This window comes from Ictidomys tridecemlineatus, chromosome 11 (assembly GCF_052094955.1).
Source record: "Ictidomys tridecemlineatus isolate mIctTri1 chromosome 11, mIctTri1.hap1, whole genome shotgun sequence".
In the NCBI taxonomy this organism is placed as follows: Eukaryota; Metazoa; Chordata; class Mammalia; order Rodentia; family Sciuridae; genus Ictidomys; species Ictidomys tridecemlineatus.
In genome coordinates this window covers 105,706,624-105,721,342 of record NC_135487.1, presented here as the reverse complement: position 1 = coordinate 105,721,342, position 14,719 = coordinate 105,706,624, and the positions used below count along the sequence as shown (strand labels likewise).

Genomic DNA, 14,719 nt, shown 5'->3' with positions numbered 1-14,719 from the left:
TGATTTTTATATACTTCTTTGTAACTTTCAGTATTTTAAAAAATGCCATTCAGTAAGCATGCTTTACCTGGAAACCAGGGGGGAAATGAAGATTGAAAAATTGAATAGTAACAAACTAAACTTCAAGACCCAAAAGATAGAAGTTGCTATAGTTTGAGTTAAGTGTCCCCCAGAGGCCCACGTTACTGTTAAAGGATTGGTCGTCAGCAAGATAATATGGGAAGCAGTGGAGCCTTTAGGAGGTGGGGCCTAAGGGGAGGTTTTTAGGTCATTGGAGACATGCCCTCAAAAGGGATAGTGGAACCCTGGCCCCTTCCTCTTTCTTTCTCTTTTGCTTCCCAACCATGAGGTGAATAGGTTTGTTCTGCCATGCACTTCTACCATGATGTACTTCCTCACCACAGCCACAAAACAATAGATAGCCACCATAGAATGAAACCTTAAAAATAAACCTTCTTTCTTTATAAGTTAATTATCTCAGGCATTTTACTACAGTAATAGAAAGGTGACTAACATAGAAGCAGACTAATTCACCGTTAGGAGCCAGACTCAGGCATGACTTCCAGTCATGACTTTTTGTTGTTGGATTGAACCCAGGGGGCACTTAACCGCTGAGCAACATTCCCAGCCCATTTTATTTTATTTTTCTAGCTTGAGTCAGTTTCTCACTAAGTTGCTTAGGGCCTCGCTAATTTGCTAAGGCTGGCTTTGAACCTGTGATGCTCCTGCCTCAGCCTCCTGAGTTCCTGTGATTACAGGAGTGCCCCACCACGCCTAACCAGGCATGATATTTTTTAAAAAATATTTTTTAATTGTCAATGGGCCTTTATTTTATTTATTTACATGTGGTGCTGAGAATTGAACCCAGTGCCTTGCACATGCTAGGCAAGTGCTCTATTACTGAGCCATGACCCAGCCATGACTTTGTGTGAGTGTGTGTGTGTGTGTGTGTGTGTGTGTGTGTGTGGTGCTGGGGATTGAGCCCAGGGCCTTGTGCACTTGAGGCAAGCACTCTAACAACTGAGCTATATCCCAAGCCCCCAGACATAACTTTTTGGTGTTCAATTTTCTTGTCTTATGCCCCTGGTTTCAATTCCTGTTTTTTTTTTTTTTTTTTAATCCTTATCTCTAACGTGAAGGTCCTATTACCTAATTCTCTACTAACTATGGGCAGTGTTAGTATTTGCGAATGTTCCTGGTGCTAATTTTCTTCTTCCTAATAAAGTAGGACTTCAGATAGAAGTGGCTGTGGTTAGTTAATAGATTAGGTAAGAAAGATTAGGGGTGAGGACTGCAGTGCCCCCCATTTGCAGTGCCTAGTGCTCCCCATTTTGTGTGGCCTCTGTCCTCTCTGTCCAGCCCAGGCCACTCCCTGTGCCTCTTTGTACAGGGAGATCCCCGGCTGGGCTCCTCCTCTCTTCCTACTTTTCTCTGGGCCCAGATCCTTCTGTAACTGTCCCCCCTACTCCTCCTCACCTTCAGGAAGCATGTGGATCCTTGAGGTTATTTTAACAGAATTCGGGGAGTAACTCCCTTTCCCGTTGCCTGGGCAGCATTTTCCTGGCCTTCTCCAGCTCTGGGTCTATGTTTTATTCTCTCCCCCCTCCTCTCTAGAGGCTAATGAGCACTCACAGACGTTCTTCAGGGTCAAGTCCTCCATGTTAAGAGATGTGAAGGGCAAGTGAGGTTCCCAGTCTGAAGTCTTTTAACAGGTCACCAGGGATTGATGGAGGCATAACAATGGGAGCCCAAGAACTATTTTTGCCTCGAGGGGGCGGGTCCTGCTGCCAGACAACCCCTGAGAACCCCCGCTCTGATAGATCTGCCCTCCCTCCTCTGGAGACCTCTACAGTAAGACCGAACATTTTAAGCTGTTTTTGTTTTTTGACACCTGGTGTCACTAACTGGGCTTGAATGCCTGGGCTCAAGCCATCCTCCTGCCTTGGCCTCTTGAGTAGTTGGGCCACAGCACACACCACCACATGCTTGAAACGCAGACTTCTTAGCCCACAGAGAAAACACAGCCCCACGGACCTCCATCTGCCCACAGCCGCTCGCCACACACGCATCCTCCCAAGTCAGACCTTCCCTCCCTCACACAGGTACATATTCCTCCCATTCACAGATAGGCCTGTGCTCAGTTCAGGAAACAGAAAAAACATGACAATAGTTATTTAATGTGTGCCTATTACCTGTGAAGAGACAACGCAGGGGGAAAGTATGACTCCGGGCAATATGAATTGTAGGATAGGCTGCTAGGATCCTCTCTGACCCTTGGTCTCTTTATCACTGCTCTCTTCTCCTTTCACATTGCTTCCTCTGCCTGGGGAGCAGCTCTATCAATGTAGGACAACTGCCCTTCCACCTTCTAGCCTCCACCCCTGCACCACTTTGACTTCTCAGGGGGAGGAGGTGAGCTGGGATCTGAGATATCAGGGGGAGACAAGCTATTACCCAGACAAAGGAGCCCAGCCCAGAAGGCCCTGGAAATTGGGGTAAAGAGAAAGAGTCACTTGCTGAATGGATGTCCCCGGTGCCTTGATCGGTGGAGACAGAAAGTCCTAGTCTGGTTTTTACAGGGCTCAAGTTTGCAGCTATCCCTAAGATTCAGCCAGCTAAGTGCTGAGCACCAGGGTCTGGGTCCAGATGCTTAATAGATAAGTATTTTGTGAGCAGGTTCTTATCTTTATCAGAAGAATGGAATCATATCAAAGAAAACTGTGTGCTGACACTCACTCTGGCAACTAGTTTTGCCAGTCTTTTCCATCTCTTTTCCTGGGTCAGGACTCTCTCCTCTCCTCCATTTCCACTGGCCTGTCAACTAAGACCCAAGAACAAAGCACTTCCCCTACCCTCTACCCATCCTAGTTTCCATTTGTTGTAGAGAGTAAAGGAGACCAAGTATAATGGAATTGCTTTGACAATGGCCAAATATTTTGCAAATGTTGAACACATACCTAGACTTGTACAAAGCCTTTTCTATGAGGAGTGTCAGGAAATCAATGAGTTCTCTTTGCCTTCCCTGCCAGAGGTAGATTGGAGACCTCCCGTGAGAAGGCCTATCTCACCTGGGCCACTGATCTGCCCAGCACCTGCTCCAGGCTCTATAATGTCAACCATTCAAAATAAGGTACTCCCCAGTCTCCTGGCCTGGATAAGCACATCACTGCAAACCCAGGTTTTAATGCAGCACAGAAAACTTCTGCTTCCTTTGTGAAGGATTAACTGCTATGACAATTGATTTAATGCTAAAAAAAAAAAAAAAACTAGAAAAAGAGACTAAATATATAAAATAACTATTTTAAGACCCTGGGTAACAGTGCAGGTCAACTGCAAAAAGAGTTTGTCTGCATCTTTTGATGTTTGACTGCTAACAACCTTCAATCCCCATTCATTCTCTCTCCTTTTTTGATCCATCTAAGCAAACCCAAAAGGACACATGCTCCCTTCCTTGGGACCAGCAGGGGCAGTTCAAAACATGGCTCAGGCTGGGGACGTAGCTCAATGGAAAAGTGCTTTCCTAGTATGTGGAAGGCCCTGGGTTTGATCTCCACTGGAAAAACAAAATATGGTTTATGTGCAGGAACCTTTACCCTGGTTCCAACCACATGAAATACCAAGGTCGTTGCTCAAGTTATCCCCAGAGCTTTAGTACTAGCCTGCTGTGCTCTTCCCCAGAAAGTCTTATTGTGTGAGCGATAAATGTTTTCATACCCTCTAGGTCCAAGTGTGACGGCATTCACTTTGACATCCAAACCCACTTGGGAATGGGGACTGAATCCGCCCCAGTGGGGTAACCAAGGAACAAGAGAGAGCGCAGAAAGAAAAGTAACAAATGGAGAGAGACCTATGATTGCATCAGCTGACTTCCTGGACAGTGTTTCAGGGTACAGTGGAGAAGAAACCCAAAGAAAGCTCAGCCATCTCACAGAATGGAGGACTCCGAGATCAGATCTCCGAGATCAGTAGGACCACCACCTACCTGGGAGATGGAGAACCAGCAATATGCCAAGGTGACACCAGGCTGTGTGCCATTCAACTTCTTTCCAGACAGACTGGAGAGACCGCGCAGATGCCTTATTTTAAAAGTGTGGCTAAAGAAGTCCTGGAATAAAGCCTGCTCTAGGACCCCAATAAAATACTCTTCTAAGGATGAAACTAACCTGCGAGTAACTTAACGATCTACCGGTAACAACCCAACAGTTTTTAAAGGAGTACAACAAAATGCATCGAGCCAGCAAAGTCCAAAACAAGGCAGAAAATTCACTAGGTCAGCATCCAATCAAGATTGGTTGATTGGTTGATTTTGCCCAAAGATGAAAATTGATCCATCAAAATAGACCCCCATAAATGGGCATGGTGGTGCATGCCTGTAATCCCAGGGACTCCAGGGCCCAAGGCAGGAGGATCACAAGTTTGAGGCCCACCTTGACACTTCAGCAAGCCCCTACCTCTAAATAGAAAGGGCTGGGGATGTAACAGTGGTGCAGTGCCCTTGGGTTTGATCTCCAATACTGTAGGAGAAATATAGACCCTCAAATGACAAAAATAACATACATAGCAGTCACAAATGTTATAATAGCTATCATAAATATGTTCCTTTTGCTGAATTAGGTCAAGAAGAACATAAAGATGAGAGAAAGAAAAATATAAAAAAAAATCAAATGGAACTTTTAGGAATGAAAACTATAATAGCTGGGTTGACAAGTACATTGGATGGGAAGAGCAACAGGTTAAATACTACGAAAAAAAGAAAAATCAGAATAGAAACTATACCAAAAGAAACAAAGAGACAGAAAAGACTGGAGAAAATAATGATATTTATTATTATTATTTTTAGTCTTCTAAAAATAATAATAAATATCATGACCTGAGGAACAATCACAAGTGGTCTAGTTTTATGTCTGACTGGACATGTGTAATATGTGCAAGGTGTACCTATAAAGTCCCAGAAGTATAGGAAGGAAGAGGGAGAAAATAGTTGATAATTTTCCAAATTTGACAAAAACTATAACCCTAATGATCCAAGAAGCTCAAAAGATCCTAAGCACGATAAACATCTTAAAAATCCCATACCTCCAGACATGGTGGTGCATGCTTGAAATCCCAGTGGCTCAGGAGGCTGAGGCAAGAGGATCACAAGTTCAGAGCCAGCCTCAGCAATTTAGTGAGGACCTAAGCCACTCAGTAAGACCTTTTGCAAAATAAAAAGATAAAAAGGGCTGGGGATGTGGCTCAATGGTTAAGCGACTCCTGGGTTCAATCCTTGGTGCAAAAAAAAAAAAAAGGAAAAAAAAAAATTCCATACTAAGACAAATAATGACCAAACACTGAAAACTAATAACAAAGAAAAAAATTAAAAAGCAACCAGAGATAAAAAGACACTACAGAGGGATTAAGATAACAAAGATAAGAATGACAGCAATTTGTCATAATAACCACGTAAATTAGAGCCTGATACTACAACACCTTTAAAATACTGAAAGAAATTAGACAAAGAAAACCTGTCAAGAATTCTTCACCCACATTTTCAATTCTGAATATATGTTTCAGAAATGCAGGCAACAAAGGCTTTTTCAGACAAATGAAAGCTAAGAGAACTCATTTTGAGCAGAATTACAAAAAAAAAAAAATTTAAAAAACATGTTAAGCAGGAAAGAAATCGTGTTAATGGAAATCTGCACGTACACCAAGGAATAAAGAGCTCCAGAAACAGCAGACACAGAGGGGAACACAAATACCCAGAGGAGAGAAACCCGACTGAACTCTTGTAAGGATCTCACAGATACGTAAAGGCGTATGCGATTATGAAAAGGTAAACTACAACAAGTTAAAGATAGATATGGTGGGACTGGGAGGATACCCAGTGGTAGAGTGCTTTACCTAGCATGCATGAGGCCCTGCATTCAACCTCTCTGCAAGAAAAAACAAACAAAAAACAAACACACAAAAAAATATATGGAAAACCTGGGTTCGATCCTCAGCACCACATAAAAAATAAAATAAAGGTATTATGTCCATCTACAGCTAAAAAATAAATATTTTTTAAAAAGAGTAAGATGTTAGACTTAAATTTAACCATATCAATAATTACGTTAAATGAAAATGCTGTAAATATTCTAATTAAAAGGAAGAAACTGTCAGATCAAATTAAGAAAAAAAAAAAGCAAGATCTAACTATATTCTTTACAAGAAATATGCTTCAAATCTGAAGACTCAGTTACAAGGAAGCTGAAATAGCTATATTATTATCATACAAAGTAGACTAAAACGCAGAAAATATAACCTCATAGGATAAAAAGAGAAAAATAGGCAAACCTGCAAGTACAATTGGAGACATCAACAATCCTTTCTCAGTAATTGTTGAATGGACCCCCTCACATACAAAAGCAGTTGAGAAATAAAAGACTTGAACAACCCTACAAACCAACTTATTTAATTGAATTTCTACACAATAGAAAATTTTTCATATTTTTCAAGTGAATACTAAACATTTACCAAACAGACCCCATTTGGAAACATTTACCACAGACTTATTGGAAAATAAGTCCCTACATATATGAAGTCATTAAAACCATGTAGAGTATTCTTTGTCTACAATGTAATTAAACTCAATAACAGAAAAATAAGTGGAAAACCCCCAAGTATTTGGAAATGAAGCCACATGCTTCTTGATGACCTCTGATCCAAGGAAGCCATCAAGAGGGAAATTAGAAAATATTTTAATTGGAGAATAATAAAAATACAACATATCAAAATCTGTAGGAAGCGGCTAAGCTTTAAAGGAAAGTAAGAGCATTATATATTTACAGTAAAAAAAGAATAAAAAATCTCAAATTGGTATTCTAAGATTTTACTTTAAGAAACTAGAAAACAAAAGACAAATCCAAAATAAGGTAAAAGAAAAGCAAAAAGAAAGGTGAACAAAATAAATTAGTTAGAAAAGACAGAGAGAGTAGGGAAATCAATTACTGAAAAGCTGATTCTTTGAGAGGACAATATTAGAAAAATTTCTAGCTAGAATGAATGTGATAAAAGATACACTTACGAACATCAGGAATGGAAGAGGAAGCATCACTACAGTTTGAACAGATGTTCAATAAATAATAAGGGCACATTCTGAATAAGTTGATGTCAACAAATTCAATGCCTCAATGAAATGGAAAAAAATAATTTTGAAAGACTGATGCTTAATCAAGAAGAAATAGCTTGAATATTCATTATAATTATTGAAGAATTTTAATTTGTGGTTACTAATCAAACCACAAAGAAAACCCTAAGCCAGATGACTTCATTAGTGAGTAATAATCATTACAATTGGAGGAACAAAAATAATATAAACTCTACATGAACTCTTCTAGAAAGTAGAAGAACAGTGAATACTTCTCAGTTCATTCTATGAGGCCAGCATTACCCTGGTTTCAAAACAAAGATATTATAAGTAAAGAAAACTTCAGAATAATATCACTCATGAACACAGATTTTTAGAAATCCTTAACCAAATATTAGCAAATTATAGCAAATCAAATCCAGCAATACATTAAGGAACTACATTATGTTCAAATGGGATCTATTCTAGGAATGCTGCACGATTAGTTTAACATTCAAGAATAAACATTATTAATTTACCATATTACTCACCAGAAAAAAAGAAAACCAGATGATCATCTCAAGAGATGTAGAAAATCCCATGATAAAAAATCAACACCCATTCATAATAAAATTTCTCAGCAAACTCGGAATAGAAAGGAACTTCTTCAATCTGATAAAGAATACTTAAGAAAAACCTACAATTAATATCATATTGAACAGTAAAGGCTGAATGTTTCCTCCAGTATCAGGAATAAGAGCAATAGGTCTGTACTTACAACTTCTAGTAATTATTGTATCAGAGGGTCCGATCTACAAAGTGAGGCAGGAAAAATAAATTAAAAATCTTCCATAATAGAAAGTAACAAGTAAAACTATCTTTATTCACAAACAACATGATCATTTATGTGAAAAATCCAAATGAATCTTTTTTAAAACTACTAGAAGTAAAAAGGGTGTTTAAAAAGGTCACAGGATAAAAAGTCAGTATAGAAATATTAATTGTTTGTCATTACTACTGCCACCAATCAACTAAAAGCAGAAATTTAAAACACTGCATCAGTCATTTTATTATTAAAAAACATGAACTATGTAGAGATAAATTTGCCAAAATATATTTGCAAGACTAAACCTGAATATTCAAAATTACAAAGTATTGCTTAAAAATTTTTAAGAAAACCTACGTAAATGCAGAGACATTCCATGTTCATAGACCAGAAGTTTCAATATTTTCCCCGCATTAAAATTTAATTTAACAAAAGCCAAGATCTCAGCAAGATTTTTTTTTTAAGAAATTGATGAGCTAACTCTAAAATTGGTATAAAAGACAAAAAGTCTAGAATAGTCAAAACAAGGTTAAAAGAAAACAAGATTACAGGGTGTGAGTACTCACCATAAAGCCACCGTAATCAAGACAGTGTGATATTGATGTAAGGAGAGACATAAATCCAAGGACCAGAAAATTATAAGATTCTAGAAGTATCGTTTTCTGTATGTTAAGAATTCAGAGGCAGTTTAGATGTGTGGTTCTGGTTCAGGCTCACCTGAGGTTGCAGTCAAGATGTTGGTTGAGACTAAGCATTTGAATGCTTGAGTGCAGTTCGAGGAGCTACTCCCAAAATGGCTCACTTACCTGTCTGGTAGGTAGACATGGGCTACAAGAGGCTTCAGTTCCCTGCTAAAAAAAAAAAAAAAAAAAAAAAAAAAAAAACTCTCCATAGAGTAGTTTGAGTATCCAACTGGTTTCCCCCAGAGAAAGTGATCCAAGAGGTAATGTTAGTAGAAGCTAATGTTTTTATGATTTAGCATTGTAAGTCATACTCCTCCATTTCTGCAAAATTATACACTATTAGTTGTAATACAACCAAGGTAGTGGGAGATTACACAAGGACCTGAATATAGGTGTTCATTAGATGTCATCTTAAGATCTAGCTGCCAAGGTGCTAAGGTTATTCAACAAATGAAATGATCCTGGAGCAATGGGGCATCCACGTAGAAAAAAAAAAAATGGTCCTCAACCTGTACCTCACACCATATATTAAATTTACCCAGAAATAAATTATAGACTTAAAGATATGAGCTAAAACTATAAAAATTATAAGAAAAAGAAGAAAAATCTGTGCAACTTCATTTAAGGCCCAAGATTTTTTAGCTAAGGGCTGTGGCTCTAGCTCTGTGGTAGAGCACTTACGTGTGAGGCACTGGGTTCAATTCTTAGCACCACATAAAAATGAATAAATAAGTAAAGTCATTAAAAAAAAAGATTTCTTAGCTAAAATCCAAACATCACAAACCATAAGGGTAAATTATCATCAATGGGCTTCACCAGAATTAAAACTTTACTCTTTGGAATGCAGAGTTGAGTTACTGAGGCTGCAGCAGGAGGCTTGCAAATCTGAGGCTAAACTTGGCAAGTTAGTGAGACCTTCTCTCAGAATAAAAAACAGTGATGATGAACCCCTGTAATTCTAGCGACTGGGGAGGCTAAGGCAGGAGGATCAGGATTACAAAGCCAGCCTCAGCAACTTAGGAGAGGCCCTAGGCAACTCGGTGAATCCCTGTCTCAAAATATAAACAGGGCTGGGGATGTGGCTCAGGAGTTAAGCCCCTCTGGGTTCATTCCCTGGTACCAAAAAAATAAAAAATAAAAAGAAGCTAGAAATGTGGTTCCATGGTAGAGAACCCCCTGTATCCAGTACCAGAAAAAAAAAAAAAAAAAAAAGAAAGAAAGAAAGAAAGAGAAAGAAAGAAAGAAAAAAGTCAAGCCACAGACTTAAGAAAATACATTAAAAAATACAGACTTACTTATATCCTAGATATATATAAAGAACGTTTTTCCATTCAATAATATAAAGCAAATAAGCTTATAAAAGCAAATGAATATTTGAACAGACATTGCACTAAAAGAGATATATGAATCTTTTTATCTGCTTATTTTAACAATAAGTTAAAATAAGCAGATAAAAAGAAACTCCACATAGTTACAGACTTGAAATTTTAAAATATAGTAAGATACCACAAGACACCTACTAGAATAACTAAAATACAAATGTTGGTGAATGTGTGAAAATGATCGAAACTTCATATACTACAAGTGGGAGGGTAAAATTCTCCAACCACTTCAGAAAAATACTTGGACAGTTTCTTATAAAATTGAATACATTTTGTGATATGACCTAGCAATCCATCCCTAGATAATCATTCAAAAAAAATGAGGTTTTTATTCCCCACAGACTCACTTGAATATTCATAACATCTTAATTTAAATAGCCAAAACTGTGAGAAAAGCCCAAATATCTATGCACAAGAAAAAATATAAACTTGCTCTACAACCAGACAATGCAATATTAGCAATAAAAAGGAGTAAATTAATGACTTGCAACAATAGGGATGATTCTCAAGAACATTATGCTAAGTGAAAGAAATTAGGCACAGTTAAATATAAATATGCATCTATAGTGTTCAGAAAGCAGTCCAGTGATTGCCTGGAACCCAGATGCATGGATGGGTTGGAGTGGGAGCTGAGAGTAGTTTGGGACACCGCACAGATAACTTTGTGTGTGTGTGTGTGTGTGTGTATGTGTGTGTGTGTTACTGAGGATGCATGACAACTTTTAAGGAGAGGCACGTAATATATAAATAATCATGGCAGTAGGGTGTAAATGTGTCAAAACTTATTAAATATTCACTTACAATGGGTGCATTTTATTGCATGCAAACTATACTTCGATGAAGTTCAGTTAAAAAAAAAGAAATAAAAAGAAAAAAGAGGTTCAGCTTTCCACTGAGCTTCAACCTGGACAGGCAATATTCTGGCACCTTTGTATCTTCATTTTCACCTACAGGGCCCCAAGTTTTGCTGCTTGGAGACTGTCGGGGTGCCACAGAGCCCAACATCGAGAGGAACTCTAGTTAATACCTTCAGCCCGGGTGGACTCCAGGACAGGGGAGCAGGAGAAGGTGGCGCGGGTTGGATCCAGGCCGGGGAAGGGCTGGAGGTAGGATGCGGAGGAGCTCCCTCGTCGCCCCGGATCAGGTTGGGAGCCGGGAGCACCACCCGATCCCACCGCTAGGGGCCGCTGATTGTTGGGGGGCTGGAGTCCCGAACGCCCAGCCAATATGCGTGCCCCTGACTCTGCGCGGAGGCCGGATGGCCCTGGAGGTCGGGGATCCACCCTTGGGTCCCCAATGCCTCAGCCTTGCACCCGCTCCGGCACCGAGCGCCGCCGCGTGCCACTTCTGAGTCAACCGAGTCCTCCAGGACCGACGCGATGACACCGTCCCCGGTGGACCACCCGGAGCGGGCAGGACCTGTCCGGCCAGAGCAGCCTACGGGGCGGGGAAGGAGAAGCCTCGGCCTCCTCCCAGGAGGCGATCACCCGCCCAGAGGCGCCCTGATCTGCCCTCCTGCAAAGCCAGCTCACTCGGGACGCGCCGGGTGGCTCCGGCTGGTCCACTAGCCTCCGGCACCGCATTGTAGCCCAGAGGCGCATCAGTGGACGTCCTCTGGGAGACGCCGCCCGAACCCAGATCTGCAGACTCCGCAGCTCCCCGAGGGGCACCGACGGAGCCTAGCCCAATCCGGTCCGGTCCCGACGGTACTGGGTCGGTGCTGCTTCACTGATCAGAGGGCAGAATTGGGACGGCCGCTTCTGCCCACCTCTAAGTAAAATAGGAGAATTCCTGGGAGTCACTGTCCTACCAGAAGGGGGTGGTGGCGACAGGGGAGCAGAATCTGTCTTGGAAGAGCTGTAGCCCTGCTTAACCCAGAGACAACTCCCCCCCCCCCCCCCGCATCTTGTACATATCCTTCACCCACACCCCACCTCCATCTTTCCAGCCCCCCACCTTCCCCTCGGACATCTAATTGACTAATGTCTATGATTGCAACCAATTGTTTCTATGTAAACTTAATTAAAAGATTTTTTTTTCTGGAAGATTATTGTTGTGCAATCAGCTTACCAGCAGCTTAATCTTTAACAATCAGCAACTAAAAGCAAACGACGTTTGCATGTCCCCTGGCGTGTGTTGGACACACCAGACCAGTGGCACGAGCTGGTGGAGAACAGCAAGGAAAAACCCCCTCAGGTGGGAATAAGGGAGCTACCCTGGACCTTCCAGCTTTGAAGACTTTCCCAGATATCACTCTTAAGGAGAAAACAAAAACACTTTCTAGTCCTTTCAGCTAGATGCCTTGGGCTCAGTCCTACACAAGGGCTTAGGGACTGTGCAGGGTGGGACTTGGATACAGAGGCTGCTCACACTGCTCCTGTTTTTGACGGGTCACTGATAGGTCTTGCAAGTCTGAATAGGCCACGTTTTCCACATCTGTCACTCCATTCTTGTGGAAAAATGCCTCAGAGGAAATGTTCTATCATGTGCCTCTCCAGCTCCATCCAGGCTCTAGCTGGCATGTACCAACCTTGTTCTGGGAATCCTTGTGCCTTAAGAGAAGTTAAGGAGAAACTTGATGCTGAGTCAGAATGAGAGGGAAAAGACAAAGCTCTAAAATTCCTAGAAGCCAAAGGGCAAAAATTATTTATGTTCAAAGAATCCCCTTCCCAACCCCGGCAGTCCATCCCTGCGGGGCAGAGTGGCCTCTTTTCTTTCTTGGGAATTCCTGGACATCCGGTCCTCCAGAATGGCCATCCCATCAAAACTTTTGAATTTCAGTCTTTCCTCACAGTTGGTTCAGATTCAAATGGTAGCCCCTAAAGATGTCATTAAGCAAAGTACCACTAAGTTCTCTATGTTTGCTTTTTATGAATCAGCTGTAAAAAAATAATAATAACTCCCATGGAGGGATTATAGGCTCTGCAGAAGGCAGTATATTGTAATACTGAATCTTCAGTATGTAAGCAGTCATTCATCTGCCTAGTAGATGGAATCAGGCTGCCACTCATTCCTCTGCAATTGGAGAGAGAAAAAACAACAACAACAACAACAACAACAACAAATACCAAGCATTGACTAGAGAATAGAAGGAGCCTGGAGATGGAAAATATCTTCATCTTCCTCTCCCCTATCTCTGCACCCCCAGGCAAACTTTTGGTTTAAGGGCTTATCATTTCTTACCTTGATTATTGTCAAAATTTCTAATCTTTCCTGTGCAATTTCACCCCTCATCTGGTTTTAGCAGCTCTGTCTTCCATGTGGTCATCTACTTTCGATCTTGCTCCTGAGTTCTTGTGTGGCTCTCCATTGTCTTTAGTGTAGAATTAAAACTACACAGTATCCAGCTTCTTCCAAGCTCACCCTTGGCCAACTGTCAGCTTCTGCAGTGTCATTTATTACTCAGCCTATCCCTAGGCCTGCTCATCTTCCCTAAGCATTTCTTGTGGAGTGTTTGGACTGTGGGGAATTGGGTCCCCAAGGAGATGACCAGAACACAGCCCACATGTTATAAAATGCTACAAGCTCTAGAGCTGGGCAGTCCTGGGTAAATCCTAGTTCTTCTGTTTGTGGGCTCTGTGATCTTGGGCATATTAGTTAGCCTCTGGGTCTTAGATTCCTTGTCTATAAAATGAGAATAGTAATAGCTATCTTATGGAATTGTTCTGAGGATTCAATTCACATTGCCTGATCCTCCCCCACAATTCTCACTTTCCATATGCATTTTCCTGGTCCTGTTCTCCCAGTTAGTATGACAGCTATCGAAGGCCCAAAGGCTTTTTTTTTTTTTTCCTCTCTGCATCTGTAAACTGGTGTTAATAGCACTTACCTCATACGTCTTGAGGGGATTAAATGTTTCAAGGTACATGTAATCAGTTCACTGAAAAATTTTTCCAGTTCGCTGAATTATAATGACTTGGTGGCGGGTTGGGGGGGGCGCAAGCAGGAAATAGTTTCATTATTTACCACACCTTTGTCTTTAATCCCAACATGTGCAATCATATTTGTGGTTCTGGATGAATCTCAGGCAGCTTCTGTATATATTTCTGGTTGCTTTCAGATAATAAATTGCCCTGATCACTTTCATGAGTTTCAGGGAAGAAAATAATTTTTAGTATTTATGTTAATATATTGTATTAATATAATGAATTATGTTATAATTGTATGATTATGGTCATAATAATATCCATGTTAATGTAAGGAAAACATTTTTAACTATTGCAGTTCTCTTTTTTTATAGCTAGTTATGTGGTCATAGTTGGTGTTTTTAAAGCAATCTATATTCCCTTTGCTTCCAGCACACTAAATGTCATCACTGAAAGATATCTGTATTATTGGGCTGGGATTATGGCTCAGCGGTAGAGCACTCGCCTAGCATGGGCAGGACCCGGGTTTGATTCTCAGCACCACATAAAAATAAAGGCATTGTGTTGGGTCCATCTACAAAAAAGATATTCTCTCTTTCTCTCTCTTAAAAAAAAAAGAAAGATATCTGTATTACCTGTTTTACTTACATGCCATTTACCTAGGCAGTCATATATTTTTTCTAAACCTGAAAAGAACAAAGTTGTGGGGCTAGAATGCAAAAATTTCCTTGGTGGATCACTAAGAATGACAATGATAGGAATCATTCTCATTTCAACCTCTTGATTTTCAGACCATGAATCCTGACTATGGGGGGAGAAAAGCACTACATATTGATCATTGCTTCAAGACATACACAGCTTCCTGAAGTACA

The 14,719-nt window shown here is 40.6% G+C and overlaps 1 long non-coding RNA gene across 5 annotated transcripts in view; it reads right to left on the bottom strand.

Annotated features, from left to right (window-relative positions):
• The window catches only part of LOC144368256 (uncharacterized), a 31,908-nt gene extending 20,036 nt beyond the window's left edge, over positions 1-11,872 (bottom strand). For 2 of the 5 annotated variants that reach the window (XR_013428053.1, XR_013428056.1), the window contains exons 1-3: positions 10,783-11,872; positions 7,869-9,775; positions 7,642-7,775 (exon numbers count right to left, since the gene is read on the bottom strand). This is a non-coding gene — a long non-coding RNA (uncharacterized LOC144368256). The remainder of the gene's footprint in view (positions 1-7,641; positions 7,776-7,868; positions 9,776-10,782) is intronic. The other 3 variants (XR_013428055.1, XR_013428054.1, XR_013428057.1) reach the window with 3 other exon arrangements.
• Between the last annotated feature and the right edge of the window lie 2,847 nt (positions 11,873-14,719).